General features: G+C 37.2%; 1 long non-coding RNA gene across 4 annotated transcripts; it reads right to left on the bottom strand.

Annotated features, from left to right (window-relative positions):
* Window positions 1-13,273: 13,273 nt before the first annotated feature.
* Window positions 13,274-16,042, bottom strand: LOC134839548 (uncharacterized). Of its 4 annotated transcripts, none has more exons than XR_010162386.1 (3): window positions 15,984-16,042; window positions 14,228-15,422; window positions 13,274-13,663 (listed from the first exon to the last, which is right to left on the bottom strand). It is a non-coding gene; the product is annotated as an uncharacterized LOC134839548 (long non-coding RNA). The 4 variants fall into 4 exon arrangements; XR_010162387.1 differs by having other exon boundaries at window positions 15,919-15,995; XR_010162388.1 differs by having other exon boundaries at window positions 15,954-15,995.
* Between the last annotated feature and the right edge of the window lie 6,074 nt (window positions 16,043-22,116).

Here is a 22,116-nt window from a genome sequence, read left to right as displayed (position 1 = left end):
AGTTAACCAAATGTATATAATCTGTCCCATCACAAAGACCTTCAATGCCGAAGAATCAAGAGCCTTCCTTATCCCGCATGAATTTATCCAACCTATTGAAATACCCATATTAGAATTCATTCACAATACTAAATATAATCATAAAATTTATAACCTCATCCAAAACACACCTTACGAGTTTGCAGTAGGCACAAAAGAACTAAACAACATCAAGGCACTTCAATTGCTTTGGCCACTGCTACAAACTAAAAACATCATACGCATACTAGCCAAATTATTAACAACATCAGACATGATTTACGACATCTTCCCCACGGCTTTTTCCCAGAAGACTAAGGTAAATATAATTTGAAGTACTTCTAACTAATAAATTTAAATTTGTACTACCCATTTTCTATCAATGTTTGATTTATTCTTTTAGTCTTCACACCACAACCATCTACAAAACAGAAAAGGAAAAAAGTACAAACTTGTTAAATTATCTTAAGACTCATGAATTTTTTGCACTAAATAATGTAGTAAAATTCATACCAAATGTAGTAATTTTATTTATAAATAAACTTATTTATAAGTAAACTTGAAATACGATGAAAATTTATAATTTTAAACTTCCCAAAACGCAGTAAAATTCAAATTCTATGAAATAAATTGATAAAATGAGAAAGCAGTACTATTCTTTTCAATCTTTTTATTCATTCGCACAAGAATTCTGTCCAAACTCGCACAGCTCGCCCACGAAGATTTGTTTAAATAATGATTTTAAATTTCAAGCTTTCACCATCAACAACTCTAACACGCGATAACAAGTTTCAAACTTTCCTTTAACCCCGTTGGAAAAGAATTATACAATAAACCGACCTAACCAACGCAGCTTACTAAACACCACAAATCATGAATTAACAGCATGACTAAGAAAAGAAAACCAATGGTACCCAAACCGGATAAACCCAGCTTAAAACTGGATAATTTATTCTTTTGAAGACTATTATAAAGTCTAAGAAAGAAATAATAAAACAGAAAAAAGACGCAAGACAAACCCATACCAAAAACAATTTGATTTTTGAAAAAAGGACACAACCAAAGTAACATAAGAAAGACCAACATAAAACCAACATAAAACGTTATCACATAACAGGACTTCTCAAAGAAACAGCATGCAATCATACTCCCACTCCTGGCCTAACCCACCAGAGAAGGACGTCCTGAGCATGCTCTATAGCCGGCCTCGCCCACCGTGCTACATCCACGCTTTGTTACCGCACTTCTATTTTTAATAAGAGGTACTCAAGGGTGAGTAACTCTTCCAATTAACTGAACCAAAACAAAACGCTTTTGTGAAAACGACTAACTAAGTTCATGATTAAAAAACTAAATCAACATAAATATATAGAATGTAAATCATACTTTGCAGTATATAGATCATACACAACAACAAAGACGAATATCCAAAGACTAGATGATCCCATCACACTCGAACAAAAGAATGGCTAAACACAACCGACATGCCGTCCACAATCACGACTCGAAGGATTTAGAGTACGACTTGACTTCGCAGAAAAGGACTTCATTGAACTAGACCAATGACCACCTCGATGCTCAAGTATACGTACAGATCCGAGTTACAAGGCATCCCTCCCTAACACGATCTTCACGCCATTCCCAGACGAGGCTGCACAAAAAACAGTTCTCTACTAATACAGAAAAACCTGACATAGCAAACCATTTTGAAATCAGATTGACTTCATTGGGGATCACAGTCGTTGTCGAATGACGAAATAACAATTTCCTGTCCCTGATTCCAGCGTCCTGGAACGTTCTTCTTCAAGAGGAACCGGATAAGAAAAAGATGTTCGCCAAATACCAACGTTCATCATCCATCCTTCAAATTGCAGAGAAGAAAGATAGTTCTAAAAAACTCTGTAAACCCCGGATGGCTGGAACTTGATCTAAACTATATGTTATTATTGGATAAATTAGATATTTTAACATCATAGTCCATCTAACTAACAACCCACTTATTTGTAAGTGCTGAGATTACTTGTAATTTCAGCACCGGAGAGATTTGAATTTAACTTAGAAATTAGTTACCTCTCCAAGAGAACTTCAACAGTTGCAATAAGCCAGTATACTCTAGATCTATTGAGCCTAGCAGAGACTAGTTAAACACCCTGAGACTAGTAGATATAAGAGTAAGATTAGGATCGGTATTAGACTAAGAAGTTGCACGAATCTATCCGGCCGAAAATAAGATAGCGTGACGAGCAGACGGTGTACCCTATCCGAAATTACTCTATGAGTTAACCTCAAGGACCTAACTCAATAGCTGCAACCTTCAACTTTGCAAGAAGATATGCATGCATCTTTCTTCAGTCTTTTCCTTGCTCATGAATCCCATCATTGCTCATCTTATAATAATCATAATAACAAGACTGCTCATATCAGGACGAAGCCCTGATTGTTCCGACTGCCTATTAAGAATTAGGAAGCAGTGTTCGCTTTATAAAAATTAAGGAAATTTAAAAAAAAATATGCTTTTTGTTCAAACATTGAGTTTTTTCAAAACCATCCCACCATACGCAGTTTAAAATACAAAGTGATAGATTTCGCTCCTAATAACATAGCATTTATAGCAAATAACTATTTTAACCAATTTGGAACGATTTCTAAAACGGATTAAATTTCTGCTAACGCATTAACCTCGCGAAATACATCGAGCGTTAATTGCCCCAAATTGGCCAAAATGGCAACCTTTAAACCCATAACGTTAAGAACATGATCACAGGTTGAACATCATTTTGAATTCGGGTTCAGAACAACAATACTTGTCAGATGATATGAAAAATATCCGTCAACAATAGTTAGTTAAAAAAGTTGAAATTTGTCTGAAAAAAAAACACCCCGAGCACACAAATATTCCATCACTTTCTTCGAAGTCGAAACAAAACAAAATAGTTTCCGAACGAAACGTAGTTACAGAGTTATTTATGATATTTTACAAACAAATCTGAATCGTATGCTAACCCAGGTAGCCTATAATTGATATCATTCAATTGACATCATTAAAAACAACGCTCTCAAATGGCTCAACGTTATTTTTGCGACCCGAAAGTTGTTAATCCGACTTTCGAAGAAAGTGACGGATTATTTGTGCTCGGGGTTTGTTCTTTTTCTTCAGACAGAGTTGGACTTTTTACCTAGCCAACTTTGACGAATTTTTTAATTATCAGTTAAAAGGTATTGTTGCTCTGATCTCGAAATTTAAAAAAATGTTTCACGTGGGATCATTTTTCGTAATGTTATAGGGCTTAAAGATTTGCCATTTTCCCATTTAAATTGTCCCAAATCAGTCGGCGTGTGGGGAGATGATTTTCAGAAAAAGTCTCAAAATTAAAAAAAAATTGTTGAAATATGCATCAATTTTCAACAAGCAAACTCTGCTCTACAGACACTAAAAGGCAGTCGGAGCATTCAGGGCTTCGCCCTGATACGAGCAGTCATTTAGTGAAGATCGCACAATTTTTTTCTTATTTCACAAAAACTCTTTAACACTTTTTTCTATATTTTTGCCAAAAGTGATTGCATTTTATACGGGAAAAATATTTGTCATAACTGAGGAAAATTGTGCGTCTGCCTGATCGGGGAAAGTGAAGAAGTATCTTCGCCTCTCCCGAGGTCACGATTGGACTACCGGGGACGAAATCGTCATTCGCAAGTTGCTGAATAAACTTTGAATTCATTCAAGTGTTTTCTCTAATTACACTTTTGTTATTTGGTAACCAGATTTGAATATTTATAAGAGGAATAATTTAAACCAGTGGGCCGATTTCAAAAAAATTTTCGAAAATGTTGACAAAAAGATTGCGTTTTTTTGGCCCGCGCTCTCCTTCAAAGTTAGTATATATTGGCATCGAAGGCGCCTTTTGAAAAACTTTAGGGTGGGTCGGACAAAAATGCATTTCTTAAAAAGTACAAGTACCATAGGGGGACCCTTTAGGTCGGCAGGGGGTCGAATCACTGAGAGAGGGTGGCGTCCGCCCCCCCCCCCCTAAATCCGCCCCTGATTTAAACTGCTGTTCTCTCCTCACTTCCTAACAAAGGCATTATATCTAAGATCCAGTTGTCCACTTTTTACACCAGTTGTTTTTTTGCTCATCTGAAACCCTTCAGCGCACCGGCAAAAGCTGTGTTTCTAGTTGATTGTGAACTTTAAACGCACAATTTTACCTCTTAACTTTTTTTCTTCAAAATACGTGGCGAAAAACCACCCATTCGTGTTTGTCTTTCCAACGAATGCCACATACCGTTGAGACATTTAAAGATAGCGCCGAACAATTTAATTATACTAACGGCATAGTAAATATATTTGGCATTTTTTGACTGAAATTCGGCATTTCTTGCCGTCTCGGCCAGACTTTGATGTTTCAACCGTCTCGATCGAATTTGAGCAAGCTCTTACTTTCTAAATCGAAAAAAAAGCTCGACTTTGATGGACCCAAGCCAGAAATGTTTTGATCGTTTCGACTGAATTGGGTATGTTTTGGCCTTCTCGAGCACAAACAAATATGATCGACTTGGTTTGACCCAATTTGTATGATTAATGATTTTTTACGAATCAACAATTTTTTTTTTCGGATTAAATTCCGGATCACCAATTTTTCAACTCATAGATTTCTATTTGACCCAGATCAGATATATTTTTACCGGCTGGACCCATATTCAGGTGTGACTCGCCTGTATTGAGTTTCTTGACCATCAAAAGTTCTCGAGTAACAATTCAACATTTCAAAGATCAGCATAAAACTTATTTCACAAAGGTGATAGTGTTTGCGAAGGGAAAGTTATGTTCTAAATGAGTTTGTCAATTATTTGCTTAGTTTAATTAATGATTGTTTTTCTAATTCTAATGAGTTATGCTTCTTTAATTGTTATCTAATAATTTTATTCGGGTCAGGACCAAAACCATTGTTTTTTACCCAAACATTATTTTGACTGTCTCACTCCAAGTGTTCCATGGTTTGACGGAGGAAAAGCATTTCCACCAGCTTCGACCGAGAAAAAATCTTCAACTGTTCCTAACTGAAAACTGTGAACACAAGTTCTCTCCATTTTTAAGTATCTAACGTTGGGTACCTGTACCGGACAAATTCTTTTCTTCTGGCAAGGATTATTTAACTTCTAATCTGAATATCTGACCAGAAGTTTTTTTTTGAAATGTTTAAGAAAAAGGGTGATTTTCTTGAAAATCCTTATTTCTGATATTATTCTATGTATGTTTTCAGGGCACTGAAATCACTAAAAGCCTCTGTTTCGCCACCAATTGTTTCACTTTTTAATGAAAATCGCATGTTTGCGGGAAGCGATCAGCAGAAGTGCGAGACTTTCAGAGATAACTCCAGCTATGCTCATATTCGGTATTTCACTGGAAAACATACGCCTCTGAAAACATACGCCTTCGATATACAATTCGGATTTCGCGCGAAAAGGTCAGGGACCATCCAAATGCTGCTCTATCTTGATACCATATTTTCAGCTATAAGCAAATATGAAGAAGTAGACGTAATATATACCGATTTCGAGAAAGCTTTTGACAAAGTAGATCACGGTATTCTGATTGATAAGCTCTACTCGTTGGGAATCAGAGGCAAAATATTAAAGCTAATTTGTAACTACCTGACAAATAGAACACAATGTGTCAAAATCAAAGTCTGTCTGTCCCAATCATTCTATGTCACAAGCGGTGTTCCTCAAGGATCAATCCTCGGGCCATTGTTTTTTCTTGTCATGATTAATGACCTACCAAGTGTACATAATCATTCCACCAGCTTTCTATACGCAGACGACGCAAAGTTCATATGAATTGGTACACTTAACTCAGAGTTTCAGAATGACCTAAATAACATCTTCACGTGGACTCAACAAAACCAGATTGCGTTCAATGCGTCAAAATGCACTCACCTACCGGTTAAACGTCTCACAAGTAGCGACTTTTACTTCGACTCAATTTTAATTAAGAAAGTCTCAGAAGAAAAAGAACTAGGAATAATTGTAAAATCGGATCTAGGCTGGACATCGCATATTAAACTTAGAAGAAGAAAAGCCCTCAACACTCTATGCATGCTTAAGCACAACCCACTGCCTCTTAATACCAAGACCAAACTTAATCTGTTCAATTCCATGGTAATTCCAGTTTTGCTACATGGTTCTGGTCAGCGTGCTATCAATTGAACGTCGAAGAAATGAAACTCTTAGAAAGTGTTTGACGCAATAAATAAAATTGGATTGCAACAGATCCTAATTACAAAACGTCGCTTCAGCGTCTAGGAAAACTGCCATTACCCATGTACATTCAGCTTAATAATTTTCTTCGACTATCTAAAATCCTCAATAATCACTACGACTACAACTTTTCTGACCGTTTTCCGCCAAAAAATGACCTAGCTAATACAAGATTTCGTTTATTTGAAAGTACACGCCCTGCAAAATTTGTTTGTGAAAAAAACTTCTGGTTTCATGCAAAGAGGTTGGCTAATTTGGTTCCTCAAAAAGTGGACTTTACCAACACAAAAGGACTCAAAGGATGGTTGCTGCAATGGATGTGGGAGCATTTCGAGAAAAGATTCGATGACTCAAATCCCTGTAGCTGGAAAATTCTGTGCAACTGTACCCGAAACAACTGCAGAAATATGTCTAACTAACTGAACTGAAACTGTGGGGGAAACCCCTTGCGTACGCTAAATTCATATTATTATTATTATCATGATTATTATTGGTGTTGAACAAGTCAAAAGAGCTACCAGAAACCTTTCAAATGGTAGAGCATGCTGACCCGACAAAAAAACCCAACGAGTTAAGCAAAAAGGATTTTTCCAGAAGTTATCAACAAGTCTTTTGAACTACACAAAGAACTGAATTTCAGAATTGGGACTTTTATACCACTCCCAAAACCGCAAAAATTACGAGGTCCTCCAGCAATTCTGCAACCCATCACTCTACTGAACAGCACGCGCAAATTGCTACCCTTGATTACGCTGGAGTGTATCAAGCCTCTGATACACAATTACACTAAAGAAACACAGCGCGCCTATAAAAGCGGAAAAGGCACAGGTGACTTTTTTTGGAACCAGAGAATACTGTTGAGCGTAGAGGTGAAGAAAAAATGACACTTTGTGAAACTCGGCATAGACATGTCTAGCGCTTTCGATACAATGAAGCGGAATAAAATTCTCGTTGTTCTTCAAGATGCAGGCGGGAGCGGAGATGACTTGAGATTTCTGAGCATACTTCTAGCAGACACGCGACTACGAAAGCTGTTGAAATTATTATTGGCAGTTTCCAAGAGGCTCTATTTCAGGCACCCTTTTCATTTTGTATCTAGCTGCTTTTTTACGTCTGGTCCATTCACTTCTCAGCGAACCAAATACTCATTGCAGTGAGTGCTCCCTCCCACTGAAGTCTGAATACGCTGATGATGTCGAATACATTTCGGAAGCTTTTGAAGAACTGAGTAGCACTCACACTACAGTTGAAGAAGTCTGAATGCAGAAGTGTGAATGAAATGGAACCTCGTTAAAAGTACAAGCAAAACAATTCACAAAAGTGTACATCGCTACCACCGAAAACAAAATAAACATGGCAACTTGGTTAAAAGCAACGAAGAGTGGCACAAAACCAAATCGCTAGGATCTCACCTCTGCATAAAATCCGACATTCAGCAATGCGTCAACAAGAGAAGTTCGGCGTTTCCCTCCCACAAAAATGTTTTGAGTTATGACCGATGCGGTTAACTCATAGAGTAATTTCGGATAGGGTACACCGTCTGCTCGTCACGCTATCTTATTTTCGGCCGGATAGATTCGTGCAACTTCTTAGTCTAATACCGATCCTAATCTTACTCTTATACTTTCTAGTCTCAGGGTGTTTACCTAGTCTCTGCTAGGCTCAATAGATCTAGGGTATACTGGTTTATTGCGGCTGCTGAAGTTCTCTTGGAGAGGCAACTAATTTCTAAGTTAAATTCAAATCTCTCTGGTGCTGAAATTACAAGTAATTTCAGCACTTACAAATAAGTGGGTTGTTAGTTAGATGAGTTATGATTGGTTAATATTAAATACTTTACAGTGGTAAAATATCCAATTTATCCAATCATAAAATGTAGTTTAGATCAGGTTCCACCCATCCGGGTTTACAGAGTTTTTTAGAATTATCTTTCTGCAATTCAAAGGATGGATGATGAACGTTGGTATTTGGCGAACATCATATTCTTGTCCGGCTCCTCTTGTTAAAGAAGTTCAAGGACGCTGGAGTTAGGAACATCAATCGTTGTGTCGTCTTGTGACAACGACTGTGTTCCCCAATGAAATCAATCTGATTTCAAAATGGTTTTCAGATTGGTCTAGTTCAATGAAGTCCTTTTCTGCGAAGTCAAGTCGTACTCTAAATCCTTTGAGTTGTGATTGTGGACGGCATATCGGTTGTGATTAGCCATTCTTTGTTCGAGTGTGATGGGATCATTTTGTCTTTGGATGTTCGTCTTTGTTGTTGTGTGTTGATCTATATACTGCAAGGTATAATTTACATTTTATAAAATTACATTAGTTCGAGTTTTTAATCATGAATTTAGTTAGTTGTTTTCACAAAAGTCTGTCGAGAATATCTTTGAGCCTCGCAAAAAGTATTAGAGCATGCGAAGCCTTAGTCGTCTCGACAATGATGTACAACACAGGCGGCTGAACTGGGACGTCAAATTACTAACAGAAGCTAGATGTTACACAAAGATCTCACCTCCGATTCTTTTTAAACAGCAAGTGGCCTAACCAGATATCAAATGATTCCATATACAATTTATCGAAAACAACTCGACTTTCTTCTCGCATAGAAAAATTTCGTTGGCTTCAGTTCGACCAGATTCTTTGTGAGCCTGACACTTCACTGCCGAGACTTTCCCTGTATTTTGCTGTTGTTAGTAGCAAGCATTTTCCAGGAAGAGAAGGGCTGCTTCAAATAACGTACTGAAAATTCTCAAGCACGATTTGTCAAGACGACAACTAAAACTAGAAACTGAAGAGATACTCAACTGCTCACTAATCACGCGTCTGATCCCAATTTTTTAACCGGCGTTATGACTTTACGCTGTCACGCCGCGTTAAGTTTTGTAAACAGTAATTGATCGATTTATAATTGATCTTTTTTCTAACCAGATTAGCTAAACCTAGGTTATTTCTTTTTCTAGGTCGACCAATTTAATTTTCCGAGCTCTCCTCCTAAAGCAGGTAAAAAAAAGCATTTTTGAAAAAACAGGTCATAAAAGCCATTTTTACGCACTTTTTGAAAGTATTTGACAAAAAATTGCGTTTTTTTGGCGCATGCTCCCCCTCAAAGTTAGTATAAATTGGCGCCATCATGAATTTTGGTGACAAGAACGAATCATGATCATTTTGATCAGGGGCGGATCTAGGATTTTCTCGAGGGGGGGGGCGGAACTTCAAAACTTTTTCCAAATTTTTTAAACTTTTTTAGGTCGACCAAATTGATTTTCCAAGCTCTCCTAAAGCACTAAATAGTCCCTGTTTGGCCATAATTTCTGCGCCACAGACAAATTTTTGAAAAAACAGGTCAAAAAGCTTTTAGGCACTTTTTGGAAAATTTTGGCAAAAAAATCGAGTTTTTTTGGCTCGCTTTACGGCTTCTTTAGAAAAATATTAGGGTCGGTCGACAAAAATGGATTTCTTAAAAAGTACCAAAGGGGTCACCCTTTGGGTCGACAGGGGGTTGAATCCCTGAGGGGAGGCGTACGCCACCCCCCCCCCCCCCCCCCCCTAAATCCGCCCCTGATTGCAAACATTTTTTGCTACCCTTTTATGCTATCATACTGAAGACATGTAAAATAAACGTTATCCGTTTTGCGGTTGACAGAGAACTGATTATAGATTTTTTTTCTAGAAATTTTGTTTTTCCAATGTTAGATGAAAATTGAAAAAACTCTATATAGACAACACCAAAATTTAGATTATATAAAACTTCTATCGAGATAAACAGCCTTTGTTGAGTACGGGTAAAAACCTTGCAAAAAGTATGTACTCTTTCCAACGAAACTATTGGAACTTTTTATAAGTATTGTTGGGTATTTCTTATAATAAAAAGTGAAATTTTCTATATAGTGGTTATAGTGTATGCACTGTAAGCAGAAACTTCCGAAACATGGCGATTTTCCTCCTTATTTGTTGTTTTTGGCCTTGGGCTCTGACGTTTTTTTTCGTTTCTAATGACCGCATCAAGCACTCGTACTTTTTCTTTTGCACGAAAATTTCTTTTAGCATCAAGAAAAGAATGAAAATTAGTCGACAATAAAAACAAAATGATCAAGAAAAAACGTGGAGCTGAGCATGGAACCAGCAGCCTAAAAGTGTTTTTTTTTTATGATTTGATGAATTAGTACTGATTTGATTAGTCAATTTTAGAGTGTTAAGTTCTCCAGTCTTCAACAGAATTCCAGTCTGGCTGGTCCAGGGGATGAAACGGTACTAATCGGAGGCCAGGCCCCATCTGAAGAAGAATACAATGAACTACGTTCTTCAGCAGATTTTGCGAGACACTAACAGCTTGCTTTCGATTCAACTGTTCTTCTGCAAGTCGTTTGGGAACGATGTGTTCTATACTTCCCCACTAGTTGATCTGTTCAAACGCCAGGTAGATCATTAGAATGATTTTGATTGAGAGTTAAAGGGGTTTATGCCCAAAACAGAATCCGACATGAAAAACCGCAGCGACATGGATTCCACAGTGCAATCATTTTCAATTTTATTGATTAGCATCCTACAAACCGAACAGCTGAAGCGCCCTATTGCTCGTAAGGTTGCAATGCTTTCGCATTTGTCTACCAGCCCTGCGTTCAAAACGGAAAAGCTGGAGGAGCAGGTTTCAAAAGTTCACCAGAAATTGAACGCATACACGTACGAAGAGTTTCTGCAGAGAGTGCGAGATCAACAAGGTTCACAATGTTACGTGCACCTGGGCTGTCGATTCAAGTTACATTTCTTGCTCAAAACAAAATTGGACAACCAATGACCTGAGGTGGTTCATCATGCGTCGAAGCTGCTGAATGATAGATCAAAAAAAAACTTGCAGCCGCTTGAGACATCGACAAGCAAGAACCATACCGCCAAGGACACCAAAAATTCTCCATATGAGATTCAAAAAGAGTTGCAGAGTCGTGTATTGACTCACAATTGGGTCGGAATATTTGATTTGAAATTTCGCATCATTGGAAGAGGTACCTACGTTTTTAGTGATTCAATAAAATTATCCTTAAAAAACTCAGTTCTGAATCAGTAATTACACTTTATTTTTTACTATGTTGGTGTTTTTGACTTGTTGGTGGACTACCAAGGTAAAGTAGTCGCCCACATTATTTGAGAAGCAGTACTGCCTCCAACCAAGAGACCTCAGTGAATACTTATTGGAAGTTGCGGGACCTCCTGGGCGGGTGATCGACGCTTCAAATGAGGGATGCCCCATTGCGAAAAGGAAAACTTGACTGAGTCGTTTAGCAAACCACGCCACCCAGAAGCAAAACGAGGCCAAAATGAAGATTGCAAATTTTTTTTTCGGCATAGGTGTAAAAATGGTCATACTAAAAGTCAGGAGAGACATTGTTCTTTTCGAGCTACTGCGCTTTGACTATAAAGAGAAGGTTGCTAAAGCGGTTTAACCGCAATTGAACACGACAGCAGTGGAACAAAAATGATTCTGAGCCAGCCTATTAGATGGTTTGATTGTAGTTTGAAATGTTTAACTTATTGTTTTAGCTACCTCATTTTAGCGTGCAGTTAGCCGGGTGTTTAATTGACTGCTTTTTATAGTAAGCTTAGGTCCAGCACAACACTGGAATAGGTTCCGTGGGGAGCGAAGAGGAGTGAGGCAGAGTATTTTCTGACTCAACGACAGACTCAATGACCAATATGCGGGGACCTATGCACCTATGCCAACTCAACGACCAAAACGGGTACCTATGCCGACTCAACGACAGATTCAACGAAACTTAGAGGATCTATGAAGACCTAACGACAGACTCAACGACCAGCACGGGGAGTTCAACTATTTTTCGTCCATTCGTTTGGGAATGCGATGTTCCGTATTGCCCGCTAGTCGATCACTTCAAATGCCAGTTAGATCATCAAAATGTTTTTATGGGTGTTAAAAGTCATTTTATTTTATCAAAATAGAACCCGACATAGATTCCCACTGCGACATGGAATTCATTAGGTAATCATTTTTTAAGATTAGCATCCTAAACCTGGAGCAGCAGGAGCGCTATCTCGCACGTAAGTCTTATGCTTTGTCTACCAGTCATACGTTCAAAATGGAGAAGCTTCTGAAATTCGCCAGAAATTGGACGGACACACGTACGAAGAGGTTCTACAGAGAGCGCGAGACGACAAGATTCACAACTATACGTGATATTCCTAGATATTCGTTCAGCAGATGACGACATATCCTGGGCTGTCGATTAAAGTTACATTTTTTGTTCAAAGCATAAATGGGCAATCCATGACCTGAAGAAGGTGATTCACCATTTGTCGACTTTGCTGAATGATAGACGACATCGAAAATTTTCCAGCGAAAGCTTTCCATATGAGATTCAAAAAAGTTGCAGACTCGTGTATTGACTCCCAGTTGGATCGGCGTGTGTGATTTGAAATTTCGCATCACTGGAAAAGGTTCTTATGATTTAAATGACTGAAAAAAGTTATCGTAAAAAAATTCAGTTTGGAATCAGTAGTTACACTTTATTTTTTTACTATATTGGGTTTTGACGTGTTGATGGACTACCACGGTAAATTAGTCACCAACAATTTTTGCCAAGTAGTTCTGCCTCCATCCAAGAAACCTTATTGAATACATATTGGAAAATGCGGGACTTCCCAGGCGGATGATCGACGCTTCAAATAGCGTTGTTTTGTTCTTACGTCGATAAGCTAAGATGAAACAATAAAATTAGGAGAGGTTTATCGAAGTTAGAATTATTTTTGAAGCTTTGAATTCCTGCCAGACTTCCTAGGCGGCTGCTTTCAGGAACTCCAGGTTTTCCCTGGACCCTTTAAGTTCCTGGCAGAAATTCTCAGGTTCTTTCATGTCTAGGTAACCCAGGCTGATAATGTAAATTTGCTTTGAAAACAGTTATATCTTAATGATCAAACAAGTGATGCAGTTCATTAACCCTAAGTATGAAAACCTCGCAGATAGACGAAAAATGTCATAAGAGTTTTGAGGATATCTGAAAAGTTGTTAAAAGTTGTTGACATTATGTTTTTCCCGAAATAATTTCAACTCTTCAGTTTTCGTTTTTTGTTATTATGCGTCTGTGTAATTGAATAGTTAAATTGTATAATTGGTTACCTATTTTTAGTCCTGAGTTTTCTGTTAAAATAGTTTTAAACAGTACATTTCTCGTGAGTATCTCTTTCGTTGAGGATGACTTCCATTTTGAAAGCACTCTGCTCTGGATAAGCGACTTCGCCGTGTTCTTTGAAGTCCAGCCCTTCCCTCTCGGTGACTTCAGAGACCCTCAATAGACCCCAGAATTTGAGTCCATAGAACAGAGGTCCTGTAGTTATCACAGTCCAGACAGTGATCGCAATACCACCGATCATGTTCCAAATTAGAACTGGAAATGAGAAAAACGCTCAATAATTAATTGATGAAGTGAGTTTTGCAATGATTTCTTATGGTTATCACTTTCTATTACAGTTGAGAACTAATCTGTTATTTAAATTCTGTCAAAACATTATGAGGCCAAACTGTGCACTGGATAGGTGCACATTTTTGTGTCTGTATGTTCCTGGATTCCAGAGACAAGTCTCTAAATATATTCCAAAATGTAAGTGAATTCCACAAACAAAATTTCAGTGGATTCCGCATACATATACCAGTAATGTAAATTTTGTCGGCAGATTTACTTTGTTGCGGATTCCGCAACAAGCAAATATAACTAGTTTTTCTGGATTCCGCAGCTGTAAGTGGATTCCGCAAAATGTAAAATGAATCCGCAAAATGTACAGAATGCAGTTTGGCCTCGTAATGAAAACTTTTTTTATAAATTTCAAAAACAACGAAGTTTTTTTATCACATGCCAAATTTTTTACTTAATTTGCGCAATCCAAATTTCTTTTAATTTTTAAAAAACCTCCCTTGAATTTATACGGATAAAAAATGAATTAAACGCATGTACCTTTGAAAGAGTGCGAGTCATAAAAAAAGATAATTCCAGTATACTTATTGAAGAAGCAAACTGTCACAATTCCAATCACACCCCCTCCATAATGCACCGCAAATGCGTCGAGAGGATCATCGACCCCCCATTTGAACAAGAGTTCGCTGCACGCGATAAAGGCGAGACCACCCAAAATGCCTGTAATCAAAGCAGTCCACGCTGGTATAGAATCGCAACCAGCACATGTTGCGACCATACCAGTGAGTATACCGTTTATGCAGCCTAAAAGCGTGAACTTTTGTTGATCATGTAGTGAATGAACACAATTGTAAGTCCGCCAGCTGAGCCACCAAGTATAGTTACGTTGAGTATGTGTGCGATGATTGCACCATCGCCGGGTTCTGAAACTCTCCCGTAAGCGCCGCCGTTAAAGGCAAAGAAACCCATAAAAAGAATAAATGCGCCCAAAACCGTCATTGGTACCGTGTGACCTTTCACTCTTTTTCGGTTTCCGTCATTGAACTGTTCCAATCGTGGTCCCAAAGAAAGAGTGCCCATTAACGCTGCAGCTCCTCCCAACATGTGAAGAACACCGCTTCCTGCGAAGTCACGATATGCCACGTAATCCCACCAACAACACGTGACTAACCACCCATTCGGAGCCCAAGCCCAATGTGTTGCTATCGGGTAAACAAACCCAGAAAGTGCAAGACTGTATATAAAGTATGCACCAAATTTGGTTCGTTCAGCCATGGAACCCGAAACTATTGTCGCGGCTGTAGCGGCAAAAACGAAATGAAAAAAGTAGTGAGACCCTTTAGATGGGTCAAGGTCATAAAGAAAGAAGTTCTTGAAGCCTATAAACGAGTTCGACTCTGAGCCGAATGCGAACGCGTATCCACAAGCCCAGTAAATAATACTCGATATAGAGGAATCAAGCACATTTTTCATGAGGATGTTGGTTGTATTTTTGGATCTGACTGTGCCCATCTCGTAAAAAGCGAATCCAGCCTGCATGAAGAAGACCATGATGGAAATAAGAATGAGGAAAACATCGTTCATATTTTGGGCAAATTCCTTCCATTGGTAAGCAGTTAAGCTAAACTCATTCGAGTTTTCGTCCATATCAATCAACGACATAGTATCTTGCTCGATAAAAATGAATTGCTGACTGCTAGCGTTCAAAAATTTTTGTTAATATGATGAGGGTAGACTAAAACACAATTGTTTCTGGTTTCGTACGCATTGTTTTTGTTTGATGCCATTGGAACTTCATCAAGAAAAATACTTCTTATTTGTTGATTTGGACTTAGTTTGAAAACTGAAACACTGCCATGAAAAATTTTCAAAACGAAGAAGTAAGCAAAAACTAACAGGAAGAATTTTCTGGAAAGATCTGTAATATGAGCCACGTTTTATACTAGGTTGACCTTTAAAAAACAAATATGAGAAGTCCATTATTTTTCTTATTTTACCAAAGTCTACAGAAATTGCAAAATGATGTGCAATAACCCTCCGAGCTTTTTGGAAATTTACTGAGAGCTGTAAATCAAATGAGGTCAACTCAAATGAGGAAAAAAAGCTAGACAAATTTTTTGCCTGTTTTTTCGAAATCCCCCTTCTCACAAAACGTTAGATCTGCCCTGCTCCAGACAAAAAAAAACATCATCAAAATAATTTAATTAAAACTATTTGATATCAAACAAAACTATTTGTTTTGCATCCGAAACCAAAAGTTCAAAACTTCTTATGGTAAGGGGCTTTAACACATTACCTTCAATTAAAGCGAATGTCTCTGATTGTTGAATTTCGGGTCTACTTGCTTATCATAATCTTCTCTTCATTAAAAGGACTTTGTTCACAAGCCATATCATCAAAGCTGTTGAAAACTCATCATATGGACTCAACCCTGGACCAAGGTTATCAACGGATAAATGCGTCGACTAAATTTATTTAATTTTTCGTCAAAACTGCTGACTTTAAACTGTTGTTTTAGTTGGTTTTTAGTGAGTTAGGACCGAAGTGGTTAACTCATAGAGTAATTTCGGATAGGGTACACCGTCTGCTCGTCACGCTATCTTATTTTCGGCCGGATAGATTCGTGCAACTTCTTAGTCTAATACCGATCCTAATCTTACTCTTATACTATCTAGTCTCAGGTTGTTTAACTAGTCTCTGCTAGGCTCAATAGATCTAGGGTATACTGGTTTATTGCGGCTGCTGAAGTTCCTTTGGAGAGGCAACTAAATTCTAAGTTAAATTCAAATCTCTCTGGTGCTGAAATTACAAGTAATTCCAGCACTTACAAATAAGTGGGTTGTTAGTTAGATGGATCATGATTGGTTAATATTAAATACTTTACAGTGGTAAAATATCTAATTTATCCAATCATAAAATGTAGTTTAGATCAGGTTCCACCCATCCGGGTTTTACAGAGTTTTTTAGAATAGTCTTTCTGCAATTCAAAGGATGGATGATGGACGTTGGTATTTGGCGAACATCATATTTCTTCTGGGTTCTCTTGTTAGAAAAGTTCCAGGTTCAATCGCTGTGTCTTCTCATGACAACGACTGGGTTTTCGCAACAAACTCAAATCTGATTTCAGAATGGTTGGCTATGACAGGTTTTTCTGTTCCATGTAGAGAACTTCTTTTGGGTTGACCTTGTCTGGGAATGGCGTGGAGATTGTGCGTGGAGGGGATGCCTGGTTACTCGGATCTGTACGTATACTTGAACATCGAGGTGGTCATTGTTCTAGTTCAATGAAGTCCTTTTCTGCGAAGTCAAGTCGTACTCTAAATCCTTTGAGTTGTGATTGTGGGCGGCATATTAATTGTGGTTGGCCATTCTTTTTCGAGTGTAGTGGGGTCATTTTGTCTTTGGATGTTCGTCTTTGGTGTTGTATGCTGATCTATATACTGCAAGGTATAATTTACATTTTATAAAATTTTTATTAGTTTGGTGTTTTAATTATGATTTTGGTTAGTTGTTTTCACAAAAGCTTTTTGTTTTAGTTCGGTTATTTTGAAGAGTTACTCACCCTTGAGTACCTCTTATTAAAAATAGAAGTGTGGTCACAAAGCGTGGATGTAGCGCGGTGGGTTAGGCCGGCTATAGAGCATGCTCAGGACGTCCTCTCTGGTGGGTTAGGCCAGGAGTGGGAGTATGATTTCGTGCGGTTTCTGTGAGAGGTCCTGTTATGTGATAACTTTTTATGTTGGGTTTATTGTGGTTTTTCTTATGTTTCGTTGGTTGTGTCCTTTTTTCAAAAATCAAATTGTTTTTGGTATGGGTTTGTTTTTCGACTTTTTTGTGTTTTATTATTTCTTTCTTAGACTTTATAATAGTCTTCAAAAGAATAAATTATCCAGTTTTAAACTGGGTTAATCCGGTTTGGGTACCGTTGGTTTCCTTTTCTTAGTCATGCTGTTATTCTATGTGTTGTGGTGTTTAGTAAGCTGCGTTGGTTAGTTTTGTTTAGTATATAATTCCTTTCCAACCGGGTTAAAGGAAAGTTTGAAACTTGTTATCGTGTGTTAGAGTTGTTGAGTGTGAAAGCTTGAAACTGAAATTCATTATTTAAACAATCCTTCGTGGGCGAGCTGTGCGAGTTTGGATAGAATTCTTGTGCGAGTGAATGGAAATATCAAAAGGTTAGTACTGCATTTTCGTCTTATCAATTTACTACATAGAATTTCAATTTTACTGCTAGTTTTGGGGAAAAATTAAGTTACAAATTTTCATCATTATTAGAATTACTGCTTTTAGGGAAATAATTTATAAATTAATTTACTACATTGGTATGAATTTTATTTAATTTAGCTGGTGCAAAAGATTATTAGAGTTTTGAACAATTTGAAGAAGTTTTCTATTTTTTATTTTTCTTTTGTGTATTTTGCAGATGATCGTGAGATGAAGACTAAAAATCTAAATGAGACATGGATAAAGAATGGTTAGTTTTTTAATTTGAATTTATTAGTTAAGAATATGTATAAATTATACTTACCTGTTAGTCGTCGGGGAAAAAACCATGGGGGAAGATGTCGTGTATTATGTCGGAGTTAATGAGTAATTTTGCTAGTATGCGAATGATGTTTTTAGTTTGAAGCAGTGGCCAAAGCAATTGAAGTGCTTTAATGGTTTTTAGTTCTTCGGTGCCTACTGCAAAATCATAAGGTGTGTTTTGGATGAGATTATATAATTTGTGATTGTATTTAGTGTTGTGGATGAATTCTAATATTGGGATTTCTATAGGTTGAATAAATTCATGTGGGATAAGGAAGGGTCTGGATTCTTCTGCGTTGAAGGTCTTCGTGATGGGACAAAAAATATACATTTGGGTTATGGGATCATAATTGCGAAGAATACCGTGAAGGTTAGTATCTTTGATGCAATATGTGAAGTTAAGAAAAAATGGTGAAGTGTACTTAGAGTTAATAAATTGAAAACGGTGGTGTGGTTGTCTTGATGGAGTGTGTAGATCAAAGTGATTTTGTATGAAGCGATAATATGTATATGTGTGGGTTTGTTTAGTGCGTAACATAATATCGTGTGAGCAGTGCAAATCTCGTTCATGTGGTGCAAGGAAATGAAAGGTTAGTGAAAATAATTGAAATTTTTCTTTAAAACTTTCGTAAGCTTGTGTGTCGGTTAGTGCTTCAGAAATGATGTGATCGAATTTGCGATCAAATATATTGAGTGTAAATACATATGGTGTTTTGATGAAGAATTTTTCTGTGATTTGTGGGTTAGCGAAACGGTCATCATCTAAAAATTGGTCTTGGTTAGCTCGGATGATGTTATGATCGTAATATTCTAGCGTGTATTCGTTACCTCGGGGTGCAGTGTGTGTTTTTAGTGACTTTTTATATCCTATATAAGTAAATTGTCTATGTGTTAGTGATGTGGTGAGTCGATATAGCATATCTTGATTTCTTTTTATTTCGATGTGAGTATTAGATAAAGGTAGGCAAAGGGGGTTAGTAAAATGATAATATGATGTCCAATGAAGTGTAGGCATTAAAACTTGTTCATCTACAAAACTGCGTGTGTCGTTAGTGTTGTTAGGAGTATTCAAAGTATATTGTGGAAATGAAGGTAAGGTGATTGCTAAAAAATCTTTCGTGTTAGTGTGATTTGGATGATTAATATATTCACGGGCTGTTCCTGGTTTTGTTGGAAATGGATGGTTCGGGAATTTTCTTTTGAAAGTGCGATAAGCTCTATTAGTGCTATTTGATGATTCGGTGGATGTGGATGATGGTGCTAATGATGCGGTATAAACTGAAGAGGGTGTAGGGGTAGGTGGGTTTGATGATTCTATTGTGGATGAAATCTGATTTATAGTGGGGTTTTCAAGGTGGAAGGGTTGTTGTTGTAGGGTGATAAAATTATCTAGTTCCTGGGAGATTTGGGGAGTATCTGGAGAATTGGATGATCGGTCTGAATGAAATGAAGAGTAGGTTGGGGTGACTTGTGAAGCATAAGAGGGTGTAGAAATGGATGGGAGTGGGTTATTTGGCGGGATTGGTTGAAAAAGGGGTTTTGAAAAAACTGAGGAGTTGGTTTGAAAATTATTGGATGGAGATGGTTCAGAGTCTGCAAATTCATCAGGGGTTTCAATATTTGGGTTATTAAGTTGTGAAATGGAGTATAAAACTGAGATATGTGAGTTAGTGTCTGAATTCATGCCTGATGTTACATTATTGGTTGGGAAATTGGGTGGTGGGAAAGCAAAAAGTGGAATTATTGTAATTGGAGTGTTGAGGTTGGTTGGGTGGGAATTTGAGCGGTGTAGGGATCCAAGTTGTCGGCTCATCGTGGGCTAAAAAAATTATTATTTTGAGACTGAAAAGCGGTGGTATGGGGTTGTTCTATAATTTGTTCATATGTATTTTCATCTAGTGAATGGTGTGTCATTATATGTTGAATGGGACTTTGTGATATGGTTGGTCTAAAATTTGGATTATGTGTTGTTGCTAAATTTCGAAAATTTCGTGGGACTAGTGATAATGGATGGTTATGTGGTAGGGGTGGTAACTGTGGTGCTGTAGGCGTTATGTCTACATTGTTATGTTCTTCGTCGTATGTGTTCTGTCTTGTTGCTATTTTTGTGTTGTATTCTTTTATTTGTGCGTCTAAAAGAATTTTGTTTATTGATGATGAAAAAATTCCAAAAAATCCTGCAAATAGTATGCGTGCTACACTTGCTTGTCTATTTACTTGTGTGTGTATAGCGCATGTATTGTAGATTCCTTTTAAGAGTGAAAAAAGAAATCCTATAAAGTTAAGCATTGCGTATAAAATAGTCCATTTTTCTAAGATGTAGTAGGGCCATCCTAGAAAATCGAGAATTTCATTTTTTAGTGTAACAAAGCTAAAAATATTTATAGGTGAAATATCTTGTGGTCTGTATTTTTCACCGTTTAGATATATATAGTCTTTAATGTCTTTAAAATATCCGCCATAATCTTGTGTATAAATATCTGCAAATCCTGCGGTTTCGGCAAGTTTGCGTAAGTTTGGGACAATTGATTGTCTTTGTATAGTGTCCATTTGTGTTAATAATTCTTGGAATTGTTGTGTTCTAATGTGATGTTGAATATCGGATTTTGAATATATATTCCGATTGATTGTAGGTCAATGATTGGGTTTCGAGCAATAGCTCTTATGCTTTCAGGTGAAAATTTTTTGAGTGATTGCATTAATGTGGGATATGGGGTAAGAAGGTAATATTTATCTTCATCAGGGTTCAGTTGAACTACATTGTGGCTATTTTCTGATCCACATGGGACTGCGGTATCTCAGAAATAGGTTCGTCTTGAAAGTGTGTCAACGAAATGTACTTTATTCTTATAAAAGATAGGGATTCTTTTATAGCATCGTTTATCTTCAAAAACATATAGTGGTGATACTTTTTTGGTACAGGCATAAAACCATAAAATGTTTCCTTCGTAGTCTAAAAAATTTGATCTATTTCCTGATAGTAAATATCCTGCGTAAGGTATTTTTAATACTGCTAGTGCAAGTGATTGTAGGATTTGTGTTCTTTCTAATTCGCATAATTGGTGAAGTGTTTCTAATTCAGCGAGTGACATTTCTTGAAAAATGCGGCTAATTGTGTAGTCTAATTTCATATCTAGGTGAATATCATAGTGGATATTACCGAAATATGTACTATTCATTAGTGATAGTTCTTGTAAACGTGTGCTTCTAGTGTCATGGGGTTTTAGATGTCCACCAGGTTGACTTTTAATTTTTGAAAATCAACTGGTATATATGATATTCCTTCGTTTATAGGGTGACTTGTGGCGTATGGGTCGATTTTTACTTTTCCAGTGGTCATGTCGAATCCTTTTTCGTATTCAACTAATATCTCGGAGTATTGTGTTTTGTGAAGTGGATTTCTGTATTAACATGCAAGTTCTGTTTCTTGATATATTTGAAAAAGTGTCAATTTATTTTCTATATTGTGTATGTTTCTAAAATTAGAACTTTGTTTTCGTGATGGATGGACTTGTTCATATGGAATTGATTGTATTAAATATTTTTCGTGAAGTTTTATCATACGAGCGTGTATTTTTGCTACTTGAAATGTTGTACATGTGTCTTCGGGGAACCAAACAATTGTTGCTTGTGTTCGTGTTGTAGGGTCACAATAGCCTTGATCGTTTTTACAAGGTAATCTGATTCCTTGATAGATCATGGTGTTGTCAGATAAATCGCGTGTGAGTTGTATTTTTTCGAGTTGTATTTTCCAATCGAAAAACATGATTTCTTGATATCCTTTATTTTTTGTGTCTGCTTTGCAGTTTGATGGGTCATTTATACCAATGTGTGGTATCCAGTGTTTATCGTGTATGTCATAAGTAAATCTTCCGTGTGCGCCGTTGTAGGGGTATTTTTCA

This window comes from Symsagittifera roscoffensis, chromosome 2, assembly GCF_963678635.1.
Source record: "Symsagittifera roscoffensis chromosome 2, txSymRosc1.1, whole genome shotgun sequence".
NCBI lineage: Eukaryota > Metazoa > Xenacoelomorpha > Acoela > Convolutidae > Symsagittifera > Symsagittifera roscoffensis.
This window is presented reverse-complemented; position numbering and strand designations above follow the sequence as displayed.